General features: G+C 41.6%; 1 protein-coding gene across 2 annotated transcripts in view; it reads right to left on the bottom strand.

The window, feature by feature from the left end:
- LOC131682297 (hemicentin-1-like) overlaps nt 1-19,655 on the bottom strand; it is a 1,033,786-nt gene that overhangs the window by 555,822 nt on the left and 458,309 nt on the right. The window lies entirely within an intron of this gene.

Genomic DNA, 19,655 nt, shown 5'->3' with positions numbered 1-19,655 from the left:
AAAGAAAAAAGATGCAAAGAGCTTGATTAGAAGTGTATAAATTGATCAATACTATTTTGGTATACACAAATGATGGAAAAGCAAACTAATAGATGTACAAAAGAAACAGACTAATGAAGTAGAATAGAAAAACACATGTAGCATGCAATCAAACTCGTCTAAATGTAGCAAATGCTGTATGTTTACCATTAACGACAATTGCATGTTGTTAGACTTTCATCATGCTATGCTGGTCGGGAATGAATGACTCACGTGCGTCGGTAAATTCATTGTACCCTAATTTATCCATTCCGACTTTCCCCAATGAATAGAATCAAATGCACAAATTGATCACCAGAAGTATTAGCCACTATTCTATCATATATGCCAGTTCTGCATCCATTCCCTGACCCAACTGTCACAAATACTCAGACGAACACATACATAGATAGACATACAACTAGCACATAACAATTGTACACTAGTACGAAAAACTACGATTATTACAAAGCGACAGCTAATAGGTTTCTACTTATGTATTTATTAAATTATTTTAATTATTTAATTAATTTAATCAGTATATGCACGATGACGAAGTCGACCGATAAATGGACACACAATGACTCCCACTGTGAGCCCCGTCCACGAATACCACCATCAAATTGTGGAACAATATTTGCAAACACGGCACACAGTAAAAGTCAATTCACGTCGACCCGCCAGTCGGCCGTGTCATTGCGCACAGACCAGTTGGTATGCGCAGGTGCAGATTATGAAGAAACATAGAACATAAAAAGGCGCATGCGCCCTCTCGGTCTCCTCGATGCACCACTATCAAGGCGTAATGCAATAACCATCTTGATGCAATTGTCGGTCATAGGTTCTGTAGCACTGATGCACGCAATATACTTGATGATATTTGCAATAGCGTAAAACCCCTCAACATTGGGGAAAGAGAATGCTACACAGCCGCCATCTTGTGACAAAATTACAACTACTATTATAAATCTTATTTTACAAGATCGCGACGCACCCCTTTATTGTGCATAGAAAAATGGTCAATTATGCCTATTTTTTCGTGTTCTACAGCGGTGTAACCCCTTAAAAGCCATAGGAGCAAAATTTTCCATATTGGAAAATATGACAACGACCGGATCTGCAATTTGCTGATGTGCTATAAATTTACCATTATTATGTTAAGGTTGGAATGTTATTTTATAGCACATACACGCATACTTTGTTCACATCACATCACAGTAGTATGTAAGGGGCGTCCATGAACGGCGTGTCACAACACAGGTTTTGTTTGTGCTTATCACGAAAGAAAATAAGTCTTTTTTCCTATAACCATGGTCAATCTAGTTTGCGAATCTATAAATCTTTACAAGGTTGATTTCACTTGAGTGGCTCTAAACTTTTGATAAAATTCCCTGTAGTACCACAGCAGAACTCTAAGTTACCCGCCCGATCTCGGGTTTATGTGCAAGCGGGTCGATCTGTTAACCAATCGAGCTAATTCTAGTTTCGAGAACTCTTAGCATCATCAACAATTAGATCAAGGATTTCCGGGAAACAAATTTCAGCAATCCGGTTACCGCCATTCCGTAGAATCTGTACCAACAGAAGCGAACGGTAACGGTTTCCATCGACCGAACTGAGCGAACTCATTGCAGATACCCCATTCCCATCCGTAAATTATCATGTTGACCGTAATTAATGGCTTTTTCATCGTCACAAGATGTTAGTGGGGTCTGTATATAGAGATTTGGCGATTCGCTTGGATTATAGACAGCCGATAACCGTTGCTGCTGAGCTGAGTGCTGCATGTGAAGCTGTCCTGTGTTTCGCGGTAAGGAGCCCAACCGAGACAGGAGGTGAAATGAACTCGTTTATTAAATGGGTTTGTGGCAGATTCGACCGGGGAAAAAGTGCTCTTTGGAGTGATTCTGTGAAACTGCTAGCATATTAATTACCCCCTGAGAATATCGGGTTCTGCTGAGAGCTCAACAGTATGATCCGTACGGCGAAACTGTTAACGATCCTACTCAACGAGGACGATGTTGAAATTTAGCAAAAACCCTTGTACCGACACGTTTCTCCATATTAATTTTATCGCTTGATTTTAATTTTTGGTCCGTTTGGATACAGTTTTTCCAAGCACAAAATTATCTGCACGGTACCATAGACAAGCCTAAAAGGATGAAACGTCGAAAATATCCGTTTGGCTTGAAATTATACATTGGATGTTTAAAATTGGAAATAATTAATTCACCTCGCAGCCAAAGCGACATCGGAGGCACTTAATCTAATCCCATCGGGTACGATGAGAAAAAGAAATGACCAGGGACCTATTTTATTTAAGTTTGGGTCGCTTTTGAGTAATCGGTTTTCAGTTGTTCCAGCCGGACATCTGTTTGGTGGGGGCATCGATGCCTTTGGAAAGCTTAACTAGGCAATGGTACTCTCATTTTCTCCAGACATTATTTAAAATTAGATTGTCCTTTTTAGAGTAGCCTTTTAAGTTATTCTACTATAAGTGAAGCCTCTAGTAGTAGGTGGCATCAGACAATTTGGCTGAACCGTTTAACACTGTATTCGAATCCATAACTTGTTAACCGTTGTCAAATTACCGCATTCGAATCAACTTTGCACTCAGAAGTCACAAAACCTTGGACGCCACCCCGCAATTTCCTCGTTCCAATCCACTCGTTCGCCAAACCACCCTGCTCCCTCGAGATAGAAACCGTAATCATCCGTATCGCGATTAGAAAGATTGTTTAATTTCGACGGTGACGGCGATAAGTCAATTTAGGCGTCTCTCTTTAGTTCAGCCAGTCAGTTAGTCAACCCGGACAGTCGTGTGGGCGAACGAAAGTAGCTAAATCCGAAGAGATAACATGCCATGCTGGAGAAAAAAGTTTTATTATTTGATTACACCATTGTTGGCTTCAGGTCACCGTTTTTGCTACAGTTTCGCTCCCCTGAGAGCGATGGTTCTCTGACTTGCCACAACTTTCAGGGTTGTAGTAATGGTTGGATGGTAATAGGGTTTCGCTTGGCTTTATAAATATGAATTTATAGCGTTTTCGATTTTTCTTAGTGCTACACCGGTGTAGTGCAAAAAAAGACTATACTCACTTTTAAATGGGTATAGCAGTGACAAAACCAGTGTAGTACACTGTCAAGAACAAAAAAGTAAATAGGGCAGACCAGAGAAGAAATGAGGACAGAGGATTGTGTATATTGCATTGAATTTTTCAGAACTCAATCGGCTCACCCCTAAGTCGATTGCTAGTTTTACCACGCAAATCTGCTCAGACTTCGAACGAATTCGGAGATGTCTAGCTACCGGACCAATGAATTTGAAATTTGCATGAGATTTTTCGACAATGATAAAACTTACTAGTTCACACGTTCAAAGCTGTCAAGAGCCGCGTCAGGCCTCAGGACTTACATTACTGACAGCTCCCCCTAGATAAATACTTGTATGAATCTTGATTCGAGAAATTTTGTTTATTTTACAGTTTTAATCAATCTATGCTGGATTAGTCCGCTTTAAATCATCGATAGTAAGGCTGTAACAATTGTATTGTGCAAGTAAATAGTTCTTCGTATAGAGTTCAACCATAAGCCTAAATTGCCTCGTCCACAGATCCCTTGCCAGATAAGGAATTGTTTAACGAATTTCAACACGGTATCTTGTTCCGTACACTCTCAAAAATTGGCACCATATAGGAGCTACCCTGCACTGTGCGGAATGATTTTGTGGGTATCTTCTTATACAGATTCCAAACATTGTCTACATGTAATCCAAATCAAACAGCATCTCATTCATTTTTGCCTCATTCTGAATTGAAATAATGAGTCGACGCTTGAATTGCAATCCTGGCCTTCTTTGAATCTGCTCTACCGTGTTTCGTGTTGCTTGGTTGTCTGATGCTTACGGAGTGACCTAATTTTTTTTGCACTCTGTTGCCACATGACAGATTTGGTGAAACTCTTCCATGTAAAAACATTTTACTTTAAACAACTTTAGTTCAAAATTTTAGCCATTTTAGCTGCAAATTGAAATCCAACAAACAATTGAGTGGTTCAATTGTTCGAATGTCTCTAATAAAATCCTAAAATAATGATTTGAGAATTAGTTTACTAAATTAAAACAGCCTTGATATTTTCTCAATAATAATTTCATATAATTCAGAATATCATTCATTGATCTATTTATGCCTCATGAATTGGTTCCTTTCGTTTGCGATTCACCAACCGTGCATGAGAAATGTTTCACATAAACCATAAAACATGTTTCCACTTTCATGATACAGTTAATTTGGTATACATCTTTGTACATGAGCCTGTTATTTACCAAAGTGCAATTTCACAGAACTCACAATATTATTAAGAGATGTATTTTTGCTTTGTGAATTAATTCTTGACCGTGATCATGAAAAAGTTCATGAATCTAGAGTTATCTTTAATCATTTTTACTTTCATGATCATGTGTATAGATGAAGCAATTTAGTCCTTAGTCTTGGTAATTTGACGTGAACGTGCAATGGCAAAAAATGTGTAAATTAGTTACAGAATTTGCATTTCAACTTCGTCTCATCAGAAACCGATACTAAAGGGCGAACAAGAAATTATTGCGACACCAAATTGTAATGCCAATTTTCTTATAATGTTTAAAATCAAACCAAAATTTTAGGGTACTTTTATACATATATTTACTTCAAAAATCAAAAGAAAAGTTAATCGATGGAGCCTTGAGCGTAAAATTGAATTTTCGCTTGATGCCCTCCATCAAAGTCTTTACAGTGTCATCCGGTACCAGCTTCTCAGTTTTTTTTCCATTTTCTTAACATGTCCTTCTTGTCTTTGACTGCTTGCTCTTCCGAAGCTCCCGCTTCATCATTGCCCAGTACCGCTCCACCGGGCGCAGCTTCGGACAGTTTGGCGGATTCATGTCCTTTGGAACAAAATGGACAGAATTGGACCACTCCAAGACACTTTTATAATAGTGGCATGATGCCAAATTTGGCCAAAATAGCGGAGCTTCGTCGTGCTGCTGCAAGAACGGCAAAAGGCGCTTCTCGAGGCACTCAGATTTGTAGATCTCGCCATTTACTGTGCCCTTTGTCACGAAAGGCTCACTCCTCAGTCCGCAAGAGCAGATGGCCTACCAAATGAGATATTTGGAGGCGAACTTCGACATTTTCTTCTTCTTAAATTTGTCGTCCACATAGAACTTGCTCTTGCCGGTGAAAAACTCCAACCCCGGTATTTGCTTAAAATCGGCTTTTATATACGTTTCGTCGTCCATCACACAGCAGCCATATTTTGTTAGCATCTTCTCGTAGAGTTTCCGTGCCCGAGTTTTAGCCGTCGATTGTTGCCGCTCATCGCGGTTTGGGAAGTTCTGTACCTTGTATGTATGTAGTCCAGCTCTCTTCTTTGCATTCTGGACGTAGCTCTGCGACATGCCGATCTTTTTAGCCAAATCACGGCATGAGACGTTGGGATTTGCTTTAATCATCCGCTTCACCTTTCCCTCCGTCTTTTTGTTCTCCGGTCCCGGTTTTCTTCCAGCTCCTTTGCCGTGGTCCAACGTCAACCGCTCCTGGAGCCGCTTCAACACTCTGGAGACGCTTGAATGGTGAATGTTCAACATTTTTCCCAACTGCCGGTGCGACAGGTCAGGAAATCCCAGGTGTTTGGAAAGAATTTGTTCTCTCGACTCGCGTTGGTTCACCTCCATTTTCGTTGAATCGAAAAACACGACTTTGAGTTTGATAGTATGTAAACAATACATATCAATGAGAAAATGTGCAAAATTTGGTTGATTTTTACCCAATGGTAAAAAAGTTATGCTCTGTTGAATGTGTCGCAATAATTTCGTATTCGCTCTTTAACTTACTAAAAGGACTAAGCTAGCGCCAGATTTACACTAGTTTGAAAAACGACAACACTATTTGTGTTTCTGGGAAAGCCCCTAGTCCTAAGCGATGTCCCGAAGAAAAATAATTTAATTTAGGTTAATGGGAATTAATTCTCCTTAGTGGAGAAAAATTTAGGTAAAAATTGTTTTTCTCCACTAAGGAGAAAATTGTTTTAAACCACATTTGCTCTTTAAGGGCACAAAAGCTATACCTAAATGTGTTATGAAATTTTATTTTTTATTACTTTGATTATAGAAGTTTTAACCTTAGGCTCATTCGCATCTTTTCTGGTTAGAGAAAGTTCTTTTGGAAAAATCTCTAACCCTATAAGCGGGGTTGGGAATCGAACCCAGGTGAGCTGCGTACAAGGCAATCGATTTACCAACTTCGCTATGCCCGTCCCAGTTATGGAATTTGCGTTTCGACTTTGTCTCATCAGAATCTGATACTGAATTAGCGATACGACTAAACTAGCGACGGATTCCACGAGTAATTTAGTTACCAAAGCAAGTTTAGATTTCAATAATTCTCACCAGCTTAATCAGAACTCCTTTTTTGCAGGACATCACGCAGGACTAGGGGTTTGCTCAAGAACATAAATCGAGTTTTCGTATCTGGAGATAGGGTCAATCCAGCGCTAGCTGAGTTCTGTCACTAAGTTGGTGTCGGCTACTACTGAGACGAAGTCGAAATGCAAATTTGGTAACTAATTTAGTAATAGATTTTGTACCGTTAACGCGCAAATGTGGTTTAGATCAATTTTTTCCTTAGTGGAGAAAAAATAGATTTTACCTATTTTTCCCTATACAGTATAGTGCAAAATTTTTAATAGTTTTCATGGGTCTAATTTTGCTATGTAAACTACTTACAGATTCATAGTATATTGATCACCATCTGTTATTCATGCTCGTAAAATAAATCACAAAACCATGAGATACCACCGATCGATTCTTCTTTCATGATCCAGTTTATATATTATGCATTACAATGACGCTCCTAGAGCCACTAAACAAACGAAGAGGTGTTTCACCCATCATGCAAGAAACTGTGGTGGAGGCCGGAACAGATCTGATATATGCAGAAAATGTGATGAAAAGAGACACTGATCTGAACAACTAAGAGCGGAAAGGACCACATATCCTTCTTATGCCCATAGTACAAAAAGGCGTAGGCACGCAAAAGATGATGGGGATAACCCAGCTTAATCTTAATCATTGCGACATTGCTCAGCAACTGTTGCGGCAGTCAACAACGGAAACGAAGTGCGACCTTGCAATCGTGTTCCTCCCGATAACGGTAACTGGGTGGTGAATAGTGCATGGATAGCGGCAATCCAAGTGATGGGCGGTTTATCTGTCCAAGAGGCGGTAGATAGCTGTTATGCTTCCCTCGATGGACGCCAGAGGACCGACAAGTTAGTCTGCCGAACGCCGGTTGTTTTAGGAAGAGACTTTAATGCTTGGGCCGTAGAGTGGGGCAGCAGGCTGACCAACGCAAGAGGTTAAAGCCTGTTAGAAGCCCTGGCGAAGCTGGATGTAAGGCTGTGCAACGAAGGTTCCGCTAGCACATCCCGTAAAGACGGCCGGGAATCCAGCATCGACGTAACATTTTGCAGCCCGTCGCTGATGGATAACATGGATTGGCGAGGTAGTGAGCAGTATACACCTAGCGCCCACCAGGCGATCCACTACACCATTGGTCGACGAAATTGAACGGTAACGCCGAGAGTGCGGACTGTCGAGTGGAAGTGGAAAATAAAGAACTTCGGCAAGGGCCTTTTGTGGAAGCACTTTGTGCTTACGGCTTCGCTACAATTTCGATTGCCGATGAGCTGTCGGAAACAGTAACTAGAGCATGCGCTGTAACAATGCTAAGGAAAATGGAGCTGAGGAACTACTGGCGTCCGGCGTACTGGTGGAACGAAAGACCAAGTATCCTTCGGGCTGCCTACCTAAAAGCGTCAGAAGACGCATTCAGAGAGCAAGATCTGGGGCAGTCGGAGAAGAGTGTAAGGTAACATTTTGGGTGGCGAGGGCCGCTTTTAAACGCGAGATAGTGCAAAGCAAGCCCATCTGTTACAAGGAACTGTGCAGAGAAGTAGACTCTAACCCTTGGGGCAATGCTTACAGTGTCGTTATGGCGAGGATCAAAGGTCCAATGACACCAGTCGAAATGGGCGCCGACAATCTAAAAACTATAGTGGAGGACCTTTTCTCGAAGCACGCCCCAACCGCATGGCTGCCTACACCGTACGTTGATGCAGACGGTGGAAATGCAGATGACAATCGAGTTTCCAACGACGAGCTCCTTATAATGGCAAAAGGGCTGAATGCGAAGAAAGGTCCCGGACCGGATGGTATCCCCAACGTGGCACTGAAGACTGCGTTTCTGGACATGTTCAGGACAGTCCTACAAAAATGCCTGGACGATGGCTACTTCCCGGATAGGTAGAAGATCCAGAAGCTGGTGTTGCTGCCAACATCAGGAGATCCAGCATCGTATCGGCGTATATGCCTTCTTTCGGTAAGCTCCTGGAACGGGTCATACGCTCAATAAGCGGAAGACCTACGCTGAAAGTGAGAACGGATTATCCCAAAGGAAGTTTGGGTTCCGAAAAGGGATATCGGCGGTGGACGTCATCGCGAGCTCAGAGAATGCATTGAAGCCAAAGAGAATGGGTAATCACTACAACGCCATGGTTACAATCGACGTGAAGAAAGCGTTCAACAGTTTCAGCTGGGTGGCGATCGCCATAGCGCTGTACAAAATGCGTCTTCCAGACCATCTGTTTAAGGTTCTAAAAAGTTACTTCCAGAACCTAGTACTGGTCTCTGAAACAAATATGGGGCAGAGGTCGATTAAGGTCACGGCGGGAGTACCTCAGTGCTGCATACTTAGCCCAACGCTCTAGAATATAGTGTACAACGGAGTGCTTGCACTGGAACTGCCCAGAGGAGTTGAGATTGTCGGCTTTGCAGATGACGTTGTCCTGACGGTAACCGGCAAGACCCTCGAGCAAGTGGAGATGTTGACGGCAGAGACAATAGTCATCGTGAAAACCTGGATGGTTGATGTCAAGTTATAGGTGGCTCATCACAAGATGGAGTCAGTGCTGATCCGTAGCCCTAAAAAAACCAGCGTGTGGTGATCGGCGTCCAGGGGTAATCCATCCCATCGATGCTGGTGCTAATGCACGAGGGTGTGATTGTCGATGACCGGTTCAATTACAACAGCCATGTCGACAATGAATGTGAGAAGACTGTGTGGACAGCTAACGCTTTGGCATGGATCATGTCGAACATCGGAGGAGCAAGAGGCAGCACGAGACGTCTCTTGGCGGGTGTCTCATACTCAATGTTTGGCGTACCGGCCTGGGCTCCTGCGCTGAACTCAACGCGGAACCGGATGAAGTTGACGTTTCGTCTAATGGCTGTTCGTGTCGTGAGCGCGTACGGAACGATATCTTTGGAGGCGGTATGCGTCATTGCCGGAATGATTCCCATCTGCATCACTCTGGATGAGGATGTGGAATGCTACCAACGGAGGACCAACGAAATACAAAGAGACTGGTCCGAGCGGACTCGTTGGCTAAGTGACAGCAAGAGTGGGACAACGCGGAGAAAGCAAGGTGGACCCACCGACTCATCCCAAATGTTTCTGGGTAGGTGCGTAGGAAGCATGGCGAGGTGAACTTCCATTTGACGTGATTTTTGTCCGAGAACGAATGCTTCTGGAAGTATCTGCGTCGCTCTGGGCATGCTTCGTCATCCCATTGCCCGGAGTGAGTGAACGTGCAAGAGATACCTTAACATGTGGTCTTCGAATAGGTTCGAAGGGGCATGTATGTCTGGTGTGACGGTTGACAATATCGTCGAAGAGATGTACCACGAGCATATCAGGGATGCTGTCAATAAAGTAGTTACGCGTATACTCTCCGAGCTGCACAGAAAATAGCGAATGGACCAACGAAATAGTGCCGTCGGCTAGAAAGCCGCGGTAAAACCATAAATCGGGTTTCGGGAGAATTCTCCTTCGGTGTAGACTAAGTCCACCGCTGGGGACTAGTTGAGTAGTACGCGACGTAACACCAGGTTCGGGTCGTTGTGGCGCCAGTGAACCGGACGTCAGGCATCAGCGGAATCACCGAACCGACCTTGAAACACTACCGAGTAGCTTGTGAGTAGGCTAGATCCAGCGCCGGGGATTGGTGCGAGTAGACCGTGTCGAATAGCTAGCAGTGGGTCGTTGGGGCTTCAGTGAACCGGAAGCTACGCTCCATTCGGGATCGATGGACAAATTACTGCACCTACTGACTGGCCTGGCGTTAAGTAGGCTAGGTCCACCGCAGGAGAGTAGATCAAGTAGGTTGGGGCGAGGTGGGAAGCCGAATGGTTCACGGAAACGAATATCGGTATAATGACAATTTTATCGCCGGGGAATTCACAGTACGGTAGATTCATCGCCGTGGACTATATCGCGACAAAAATGGGAGTTGATTGGCTCACGAAACAGACATCGCTACCGAGAGAAATTTCACTTTCGGGGAACTCTCAATCGAAGTAGGGTAGTTCACCGCCGGATAATATTTGATTACATTTCAAAAAAGCTGGGAGCTAAATAGCTCAATTAAGCGCATATCGGTGTCAGTAGAAATTCCTCCATCGGGGAACCATCGGTCGGAGTATGCTGGGTTTACCGTCGGGTACTATTCGAATAGATCGTGATAAAGCCGGGAGCTGAATGTCTCACGGGAACGGGAGTTGAGTGGCTCATAGAATCAACATCTAAACGGCTCACGGGGACGAGAGCTAAATGGTGACATAATAGATGGAGACAAAAAGCAAGAGAGGAGTCGAGAGATAAATCAAAGTTCAAAGGTCTAGCCATTTCGTGAATCTAGTTAGGCTCTGAGATAGGCAGAAGAAAGAGGTACGACAACAGCAAAACGAGCCCCCACAAAGTAATACCTTGGTGCAGTTCCGTGGAGAAGAAGGGTGAAAAAAGAGTAAGGAGGTTTTCAGGGTTTCGTGTGTCCCACACAGTGCCAAAACAGTACAGGCCAGGCTTTTTAAGTTTTTTGAACCTTATTATCAACAAAAATACAGTCATTTTCTGAGCTCGTTGTTTTATAGAGTGAATGCATAGCCTTGTATAGGAGAAAGCGAGAAAATAAATCTTAAATTGGAAACGCAAAGTTTTAATTCGCGTAGCTTTGTTTTGATTTTCCATAGAAAACAAAAAAACGTACACTGGTATCATCATTATTTGTAGCAAACTTTTTGAAAAAGTCCTATGTGCAAAAGAGAGCCTTTTTCGTCCGCGTTATTGGTCGCATTTGCGTTTGCTACCTAACTCTTTTAATTATATGCTAGACGAAATCATACTCTTACAATATGTGCTGGAAATTATGATCATTTCAATAAGTATACGAGAGTCCTTAGGTAGTCTAATGAAATAGCAGTCTACTGATTGAACCCGGTGTGGGGTTGGTTTTGGGTTTGAAATGGGATATAGGCCTATCACTATTAGTGGGATTTCAGCTGACCGTGGAGAACACTGACATTATTGCACTGCTCACATGTCAGAATCGTGCGAATAATTAATGAAATTATTCAATAGAAAATCAAATCATGAATTGGTTGGATAGTGCGGAGTAAAAACCACATGCAGAGCAATTTGTAGTAGACGCTTTATGAGCATTATATACTCGCGACTGAAACCATAAAGCAGACACTTTCCGAAAAAAAAATGCAAAACTCAGTCCATGTAGCAGTCGGTAAGAACTTGTTCATTCCGTAACAAAGCATCGTCTTAATTAGAGCAAAATAATGGGAGCAAGAGAATTAATGAATGAGTAAATAAAAGATTTCGTCATGCTATCCAGCCTATGCCTCTCTGCACCGTAATCAAACGAGGAAAAAGGGGTGAAACTAGAACCAAAACATAGGGAACAAACCTAATCCCGCTGTTCTAGAGTTCATCGGGGTGCATCGGCAACGGTTTCCGAATTGTAACAAAAAAAAAAGAAAAACACCGGGAACCTGGCCCGCGAACGTGTTCTGTTTTTCTGCATTATTATAGTTGTTGTTCCGCAGCGAAGAGTTGATTCGCGTCTTCCACTTAGGTGGTGTATAACAAAAGGCCGGAGGAGGAGGAAGATAGCTCCGCGAGGAACGCTCGCAGCAAAGCCGCGGTAGAGAGAAAGAGAGACGAGACCAAGAGTGAGAGAGTGAAACCAACCGAAGCGTCGGTACTAATTTCCATTATGATGATTATTTTGATTACAATATAATGGCGCATCAGAGCTTAATGTTGGTACATAATTTCCATTTAATGCAAACCGTCGTCGCGGATCGGCCCAGCGCGCGGCCAGTGCCAGAGTGTGGATGGGAAAATTTGTCGAGTCCAGTTGCTGTTGTTCGGGTCTTTTCTCTTCGTTCCACGCGGGGCCGAGATTCGTTTCGGGAGGTTGAACTTTTAAGCAATGTAAATAGTCGATAGGTGCTTATTTCAAGTTCAAGAGCTGTATTTTAAACTGACAGGTGATTGTTTGGAATACATTAGGTTAGCTGATCCGGTTCACATTGAAGTATGATATGTGGGAAAAAGATGAAATTTGTGATTGTATTTTTTTTATCGAAATTTGGCACAAAGTTTGGTAATCGTTCGGAACGAATTATTCAACTATGGAGCAAGGTGCATAGCCTATCCGACAATCAACCAACGCCAACGACCTGAATCCATTAGGAAAATCATACAAATTGATCAACTGTTACCGACTGACTCAGCCACTTCGAGGCCATTCATCATCTGGTGCTGCATTTTCATTCAAGCTAGCATTCATCTATAGATTGAACTTTCAGAAAGCGTATGTAAAAAAGGGAAAAAATGTGCAAAGTGTACCAATTTTCCCATTTTCCCGGTCGAGAGGAAAACTTCGTTCAGCTTATTTGACTGCAACACAGTTGCTCGAATCGAGTAGAGTGAGACGAAAAGAAGAAAAAATAAGCAGAACGAACGATTCCTAAGAAGGTTAGCTAAAATGGTTCGATTTTCCATTGCATTGATGGAAGTGGGTATGTGAACAGCTGCACCAGAGCAAAAGAACAGTTAGCGTCGTCAGACGATAGGTACATATCGTAGTCGTCACCAAGCAGCACACGTTTATGATTTATCCCTTTCTGGAAAAGTGTTCGCGTCGGTCTCGAGGATCGTAATTTGCTTCTTTTTTCCTCCCAGCAGCCACTTCGAACCTTATGCCAGAAAATGACACGTCTTTGCCGGGATAATGTTCCACAACGACTTTCGCCTGACGTTAGCTTCGTGAAGTGATGGTGAGCGAAAGACAGAAAGTAGGCCAGGAGAAGCGTTTTTCAAATATGTGTCCTATTGCAGCCAAATCTGATAATAAACGTCGGATAAGCACTGGATGGTATATGGAAATGCAACAGACATGCAGATATAAGAAAATATCAAAAGTGGAATAGTCCTCTATTACGTCCGACATTGTTCCAACATTACAATAGGCTTTGGTTATATGTTCCATTTTTTTTTTCTTCCCAAGACTTGGTGCATTTCACGCAAGCAAGTTTTGAAATTTTGTGTAAAAGATTTTTACTTGCCGCGTTACTAAGTGATCCCCAATGATCGGTATTGACAGGACAGTTTCAAGTCCATTTGAGGCCTCTTTAAACAGTTTAATTAGCTGTAGAGGGATATATTCGTGAGGCAATTAAAAAATAAATTTGATTTTAGAATATTGTCAACAAAAAAAGCAATGTCTTGTGTTCGATAGATTTGGATACACTTTCTCATAAGTACCAATGCACAATGGGGCACGAATGAAAATTAGCAAGATAGAACTTCTAGCGCTGTGGGAGCACTTGTTTTTAGTTGCTATATTCGGTAAAGTATCTCGGTTTTATCTGAGTCTTATTTTGGTAAATTAGTTTGGATTTCCACGGCATATGTGGCGCTGCGATATTAACTTTTTATTTCGCATCCTAGAGGTCTTCAGCAAAGTTCAAAATTACGACAAGTTGTCGAAGATAACTCTATGTCTTCAAATAACAAAGTTATAACGATTATCATAAAATTTCACTGAAATTCACGTGTTTTTGTAATATTTGCTTCAGGTAACTATGCTACACATATATGTTCAGACGAAGTTAGACCGGACAACTGCACCGTGTCAAATAGTGTTACACGCTTTTCAGATCTCCAAATCACTCGACACACAGTGCAGCTTACTAATGGAACCAGCATACACGCCCACCGCAATATGGACGCTGACTTGCTCACCACGTACTATCAAAATGTAGGTGGTATTAATTAATGTATTACTGATTATTCGCTGGCCTGCTCCGACGAAGCATTCGACATATATGTATTCACTGAAACCTGGCTGTGATACATTGTCTAGTCAACTATTTACCAATACCTGTAATGTGTATTGTCAGAATCATTCTTCCTATAACAGCGCTGTACGCCGCCGCGGAGGAGGTGTTCTCCTAGCCCTTCGTTCTTGCCATAAAAGTCATTTAATCACCCCTGCCGGTTGCTCGGGCGTAGAGCATGTATGGGTAGTAGAGTGCCCAGAAAAATAAAGAATTTTTGAAAACTCACTCGGCCCACCACTGAGTCAATTCCTAGTCCCACCAAGAGTACTTGCTCCAAATTTGAAGCAAATTGGACAAGTCTAGCTACCGGACCAACGTGCCTGAAGTTTGTATGGGATTTTTCGACAATTTACATGGAGAAAACCCACTAGCTCGCATTTTCACCGCTAGGTGGCACTGTATGCATCGTATTATCACTGTAAGTGAAAATAAGAAAGATAATTTAATTGTCTACAACTTTGTCGAAGACTGCTAGTCAATCCGGCTTTGTTGAAAGAAGTTATTAAACTTTTAGCGAAGTGATGTCTGAGTCAGTTTTGCATGGGGCCTAGCAGTACAGTACTAGGTTCTAACAAACTAAACATTTTTGTGGAATAATGGTTAGATTTAGTTGAATAGTATGTTCGGAAGAATTACAGTACATAATACGAATTATGTTTTGGTTAGAAAATTTTAGTTCCACCTGTGACCGCATAGATGGCGCCAACACTAACTTTTCAACGGAGAGAGATAAAATATCGAAATGTTTGGAAGAATTACTGCAATAGGCTTGTTCTACAACTTTGTAGAAGACACCTAATTTCTATCTTTCTTCGTTGAAAAGTTAGTGTTGGCGCCATCTATGCGGTCACAGGTGGAACTAAAATTTTCTAACCAAAACATAACTCGTATTATGTAGGGTGATGAGCCTATTTTTACCATACTAAGCAAGGTGCCTCACTAATTCGGTAATTTCTTGCCTTACAATCAATGGAATGCATAAAAATTGACATCAACCGCTTTGCTTCGTTGTTAAGAACCAATATAATAACATAAATGCGTTGAAAACAGTGAAATTCTCGTGTTTGAGCGCAACGAAAACACGAATCGAGTGCCCCTATTGTTGCGCTACCATTTGACTCAATGCGTTAAACAAAGATGACAGACACTGCTCTAACCAACGGCTTCAAATGGGTAGCGTAATAATAGAAACATAGCGATAATGGGCTCATCACCCTACTACAATTCTTCCGAACATACTATTGAGCTAAATCTAACCATTATTCCACAAAATGTTTAGTTTGTTAGAACCTAGTACTGATACACTACCATTAGAGTGACAGAAAAAAATGACCCCCATCGGCCCAACCCTGAGTCGAGGAAAACCCACTTTCGCACATTTTCGCCGCTAGGTGCCACTGTTTAAAACAGATTATCATCAAAAGTGAAACTTAAGAAGATAATTCTATTATCTACAACTTTGTTAAAGACTGCAAAGCGATCCGACTCGAACAAGAAAAGTTATTAAACTTTTAACGAAGTGATGTCTGAGTCAGTTTTGCATGGGGCCTAGCAGTGCATGGTAGTGTATCAGTACTAGGTTCTAACAAACTAAACATTTTTGTGGAATAATGGTTAGATTTAGCTCAATAGTATGTTGGGAAGAATTGTAGTACATAATACGAGTTATGTTTTGGTTAGAAAATTTTAGTTCCACCTGTTACCGCATAGATGTCGCCAACACAAACTTTTCAACGGAAAGAGATAGAAATTAGTTGTCTTCTACAAACTTGTAGAACAATCATTTTGCAGTAATTCTTCCAAACTTCTCGATATTCTATCTCTCTCCGTTGAAAAGTTAGTGTTGGCGCCATCTATGCGGTGACAGGTGGAACTAAAATTTTCTAACCAAAACATGACTCGTATTATGTACTGCAATTCTTCCGAACATACTATTCAGCTAAATCTAACCATTATTCCACAAAAATGTTTAGTTTGTTAGAACCTAGTACTGTACTGCTAGGCCCCATGCAAAACTGACTCAGACATCACTTCGCTAAAAGTTTAATAACTTCTTTCAACAAAGCCGGATTGACTAGCAGTCTTAGACAAAGTTGTAGACAATTAAATTATCTTTCTTATTTTCACTTACAGGGATAATATGATGCATGCAGTGCCATCTAGCGGTGAAAATGCGAGCTAGTAGGTCCAAGTAAATTGTCGAAAAATCCCATGCAAACTTCAGGCACGTTGGTCCGGTAGCTAGACTTGTCCGATTTGCTTCTAATTTGGAGCAAGTACTCCTGGTGGGACTAGGAATTGGCTCAGGGGTGGGCCGAGTGAGTTTTCAAAAATTCTTTATTTTTCTGGTCACTCTAACTACCATGCACTGCTAGGCCCCATGCAAAACTGACACAGACATCACTTCGTTAAAAGTTTAATAACTTTTCTTATTCGAGTCGGAACACTTTGCAGTCTTCAACAAAGTTGTAGATAATAGAATTATCTTCTTAAGTTTAACTTTTGGGATAATCTGATGTATACAGTGCCACCTAGCGGGGAAAATGTGCGAAAGTGGGTTTTCTCCATGTAAATTGTCAAAAAATCCCACACAAACTTCAAGCACGTTGTTCCGGTAGCTAGACTTATTCGATTTGGCTCAAATTTGGAGCAGACACTCCTGGTGGGACTAGGAATCGACTCAGGGGTGGGCCGATAGGGGTCATTTTTTTTCTGTCACTCTAATGGGTAGCCATCAGTTTTCCAAATCATACACTTCATATTTGTGTAATTTACATCCCGCCCGACCGGTCCAACGACTCCGAGCTTGTCAATGAGAACTCGCGCTCTGTGGCCTGGGTTTTTTCTCGAATGCAAGCAAATTATATCATGATAGTTTTTGGGGACTTTAACTTCAGCGGCATAACATGGCAACCCCATTCCTCTGGTCACTATTATTCTGATGTTAGTCGGTCAAACATTGGATCTTCGGTCAGCCAGTTGTAGGGTTGGGAGTACCGGTTTTACCGTTACCGAAAACCGGTAAAACCGTCCAAATATCCTATACCGAAATACCGGTTTTTTAAACATGAAAAACTGCAATTTTCGGTATTTTTGTTAGGAGACTATTCAAAACTTCAAAGCTTTCGAAATACTTTAAAACCTTTTCGCTAGGTAATGTTCTGAAACAAGGTACCATTTATAGTAAGATCGCGTATTTCGGGACAATAGAGCTCGATATAACAACCCAAAATATTTTTATATGAAACAGTGCATATCAAATTGTACTGGAATAAGTAGATCTGCAAGACAAAATCTATCAATTCCACATTCCCACATACTTCATTTTGTATTTTTTGTCCTTTACTGTACAAACCTTTAAAGCTCAATACGTTCATAAAACAATGTTAATAGATTCTAAAATTTTAATTAAGAAAAGGCGCTATATTGAATATTCTTTTCAAACTTCAAACTGTTCAAATGACCTTTTGGGGACCTGTGACAAATTTGACCTGGATATACCTGACCTATAGAATCTAGAACTGTGAAGCGTCTCTGATACGCTTGAATCTGTTTGAACTTCTGTTGAATAGTCCATATTGAAGCATTTGGATAAGCTGTAAACCGAAGCTTTAGGTGAGAAGCACTTGCTTGTAAAATCTCGCGACGCCGACTGCATCTAACTAACGTGCATGCCTTTTGGTCCAATAAGCAAGTTAGACAACATGCCGACATTCCCACTTGTCATGTTCCGATGCAAAACAAGCAACCGAAATACATCAGAGGTACTGAAGTAACGTGTGTTGAACAATTATTTCGTTAATGAAGAATGAATTGGTACCAAACCAAGATGAAAACGTCTGCATTGTAAATACCGCTTGTTATTTTTATATTCTATCTAGTTACCGGTTTTTTCCGGTTTTATCGTTTTTTTTTCATTTCCAATCCCGCAAAAATCGGTTTTTTAAAATGCCTCGGTTTTCCCAACTCTACCCAGTTGCTGGACGATTATTGTACTGCCGGTTCAGTTCAATTGAGTGGAATTGTGAACGGAAACAATCGCATCTTGGACCTCTGCTTCTTAAGAAACGAGATCTCTAATAGTATCCCTGTCTTGAAAGCTCCCGATCCTATGGTGAAGAACTGTATCCACCATCCACCGTTGCTTGTTTGTTACCGATTGAGCCAACCCATCATTTTAACCAACCAACTGAAACAATATCATACAACTTCGGTAGGGCTGATTTTACCTCTCTGAACCAGTTCCTCGGAAATATCAACTGGGACGACCAGTTGCGATTGCCAGTTGCCAATTGCGACGCAAATCAGACTGCTGAAAAATTGACCCACGTCTTGCTGTATGCTATCGACCTTTTCGTTCCTAAACAAATCAACTCGCTTTCCCAACAACCCAAATGGCCATACAACTGGCTAAAACGCCCGAAAGCGGCAAAAAGGTGGGTATAAAAAATTATCTAAACATCGAACTGATCAATCCAATCTCGTTATGTAGCAATTAACAACTTGTACCAACGGCTGAACAAACAATTATTCGCAGGTTATCAGCAAAGACTTCAGAAGAACCTGAAATCTAATCTCAAAAGTTTCTGGAGGAACGTGAATGAAAAGAGGAGAGAAAGCGGAATTCCTAATACTATGGTCATTGGCGATGAAGACGCAACCTCCACATAAGGGATTTGTAGACTTTTCCGTGAATACTTCAGCAGTGTCTTCAGCAATGATAACCTTGACTGCAACTCGATCTAAATCTTGCTTTCCGTCTGTTGGATACCCGTCCCTTGTATCCAATGCTGATGTCCTAGAAGCATGCTCACGACTCAAATGCTCATCAAATCCTGGTCCAGATGGTATTCCATCAATAGTACGTAGCTAACGTGGTGTCTCCATTGTCATTTATATTCAACCGCTCGTTATCTTCAGGACGTCTGGAAAAAGCCATTATTATTCCCGGTGCACAAAAAGGGTAGCAAGTTTATCGTTAGAAGTGAACTTAGAACTGACGTGGTATTGCAGCTTTAAGTGCAGCATCTAAGCTGTTCGAGTTGCTAATTGTGGATTTCATTTGTCGCTGCACCTCACAATACATCTCCGTTGATCAACACGGGTTCCTAAGCGCTCAACAAATACCAATCTAGTAAGTTATACTTCCACCAAAACGGACGCTATCTATAAGAATCTGTCTGCTGCATTTGATAAAATTAACCACGATATTGCCATAACGAAACTTAAGCGTCTTGGTTTTCACGGAAAATAGTCTTACCTGGTAGGTCGCGAAATATCAGTGAAAATAGGTGACACCGTCTTTGAAACATTCACCACTTCCTCAGGCGTACTCCAAGGAAGC

The sequence above is a fragment of the Topomyia yanbarensis genome, chromosome 2, assembly GCF_030247195.1.
Source record: "Topomyia yanbarensis strain Yona2022 chromosome 2, ASM3024719v1, whole genome shotgun sequence".
Lineage (NCBI taxonomy): Eukaryota > Metazoa > Arthropoda > Insecta > Diptera > Culicidae > Topomyia > Topomyia yanbarensis.
The sequence above is the reverse complement of the archived record's forward strand: the minus strand, read 5'-3'. Positions and strand labels throughout refer to the sequence as shown.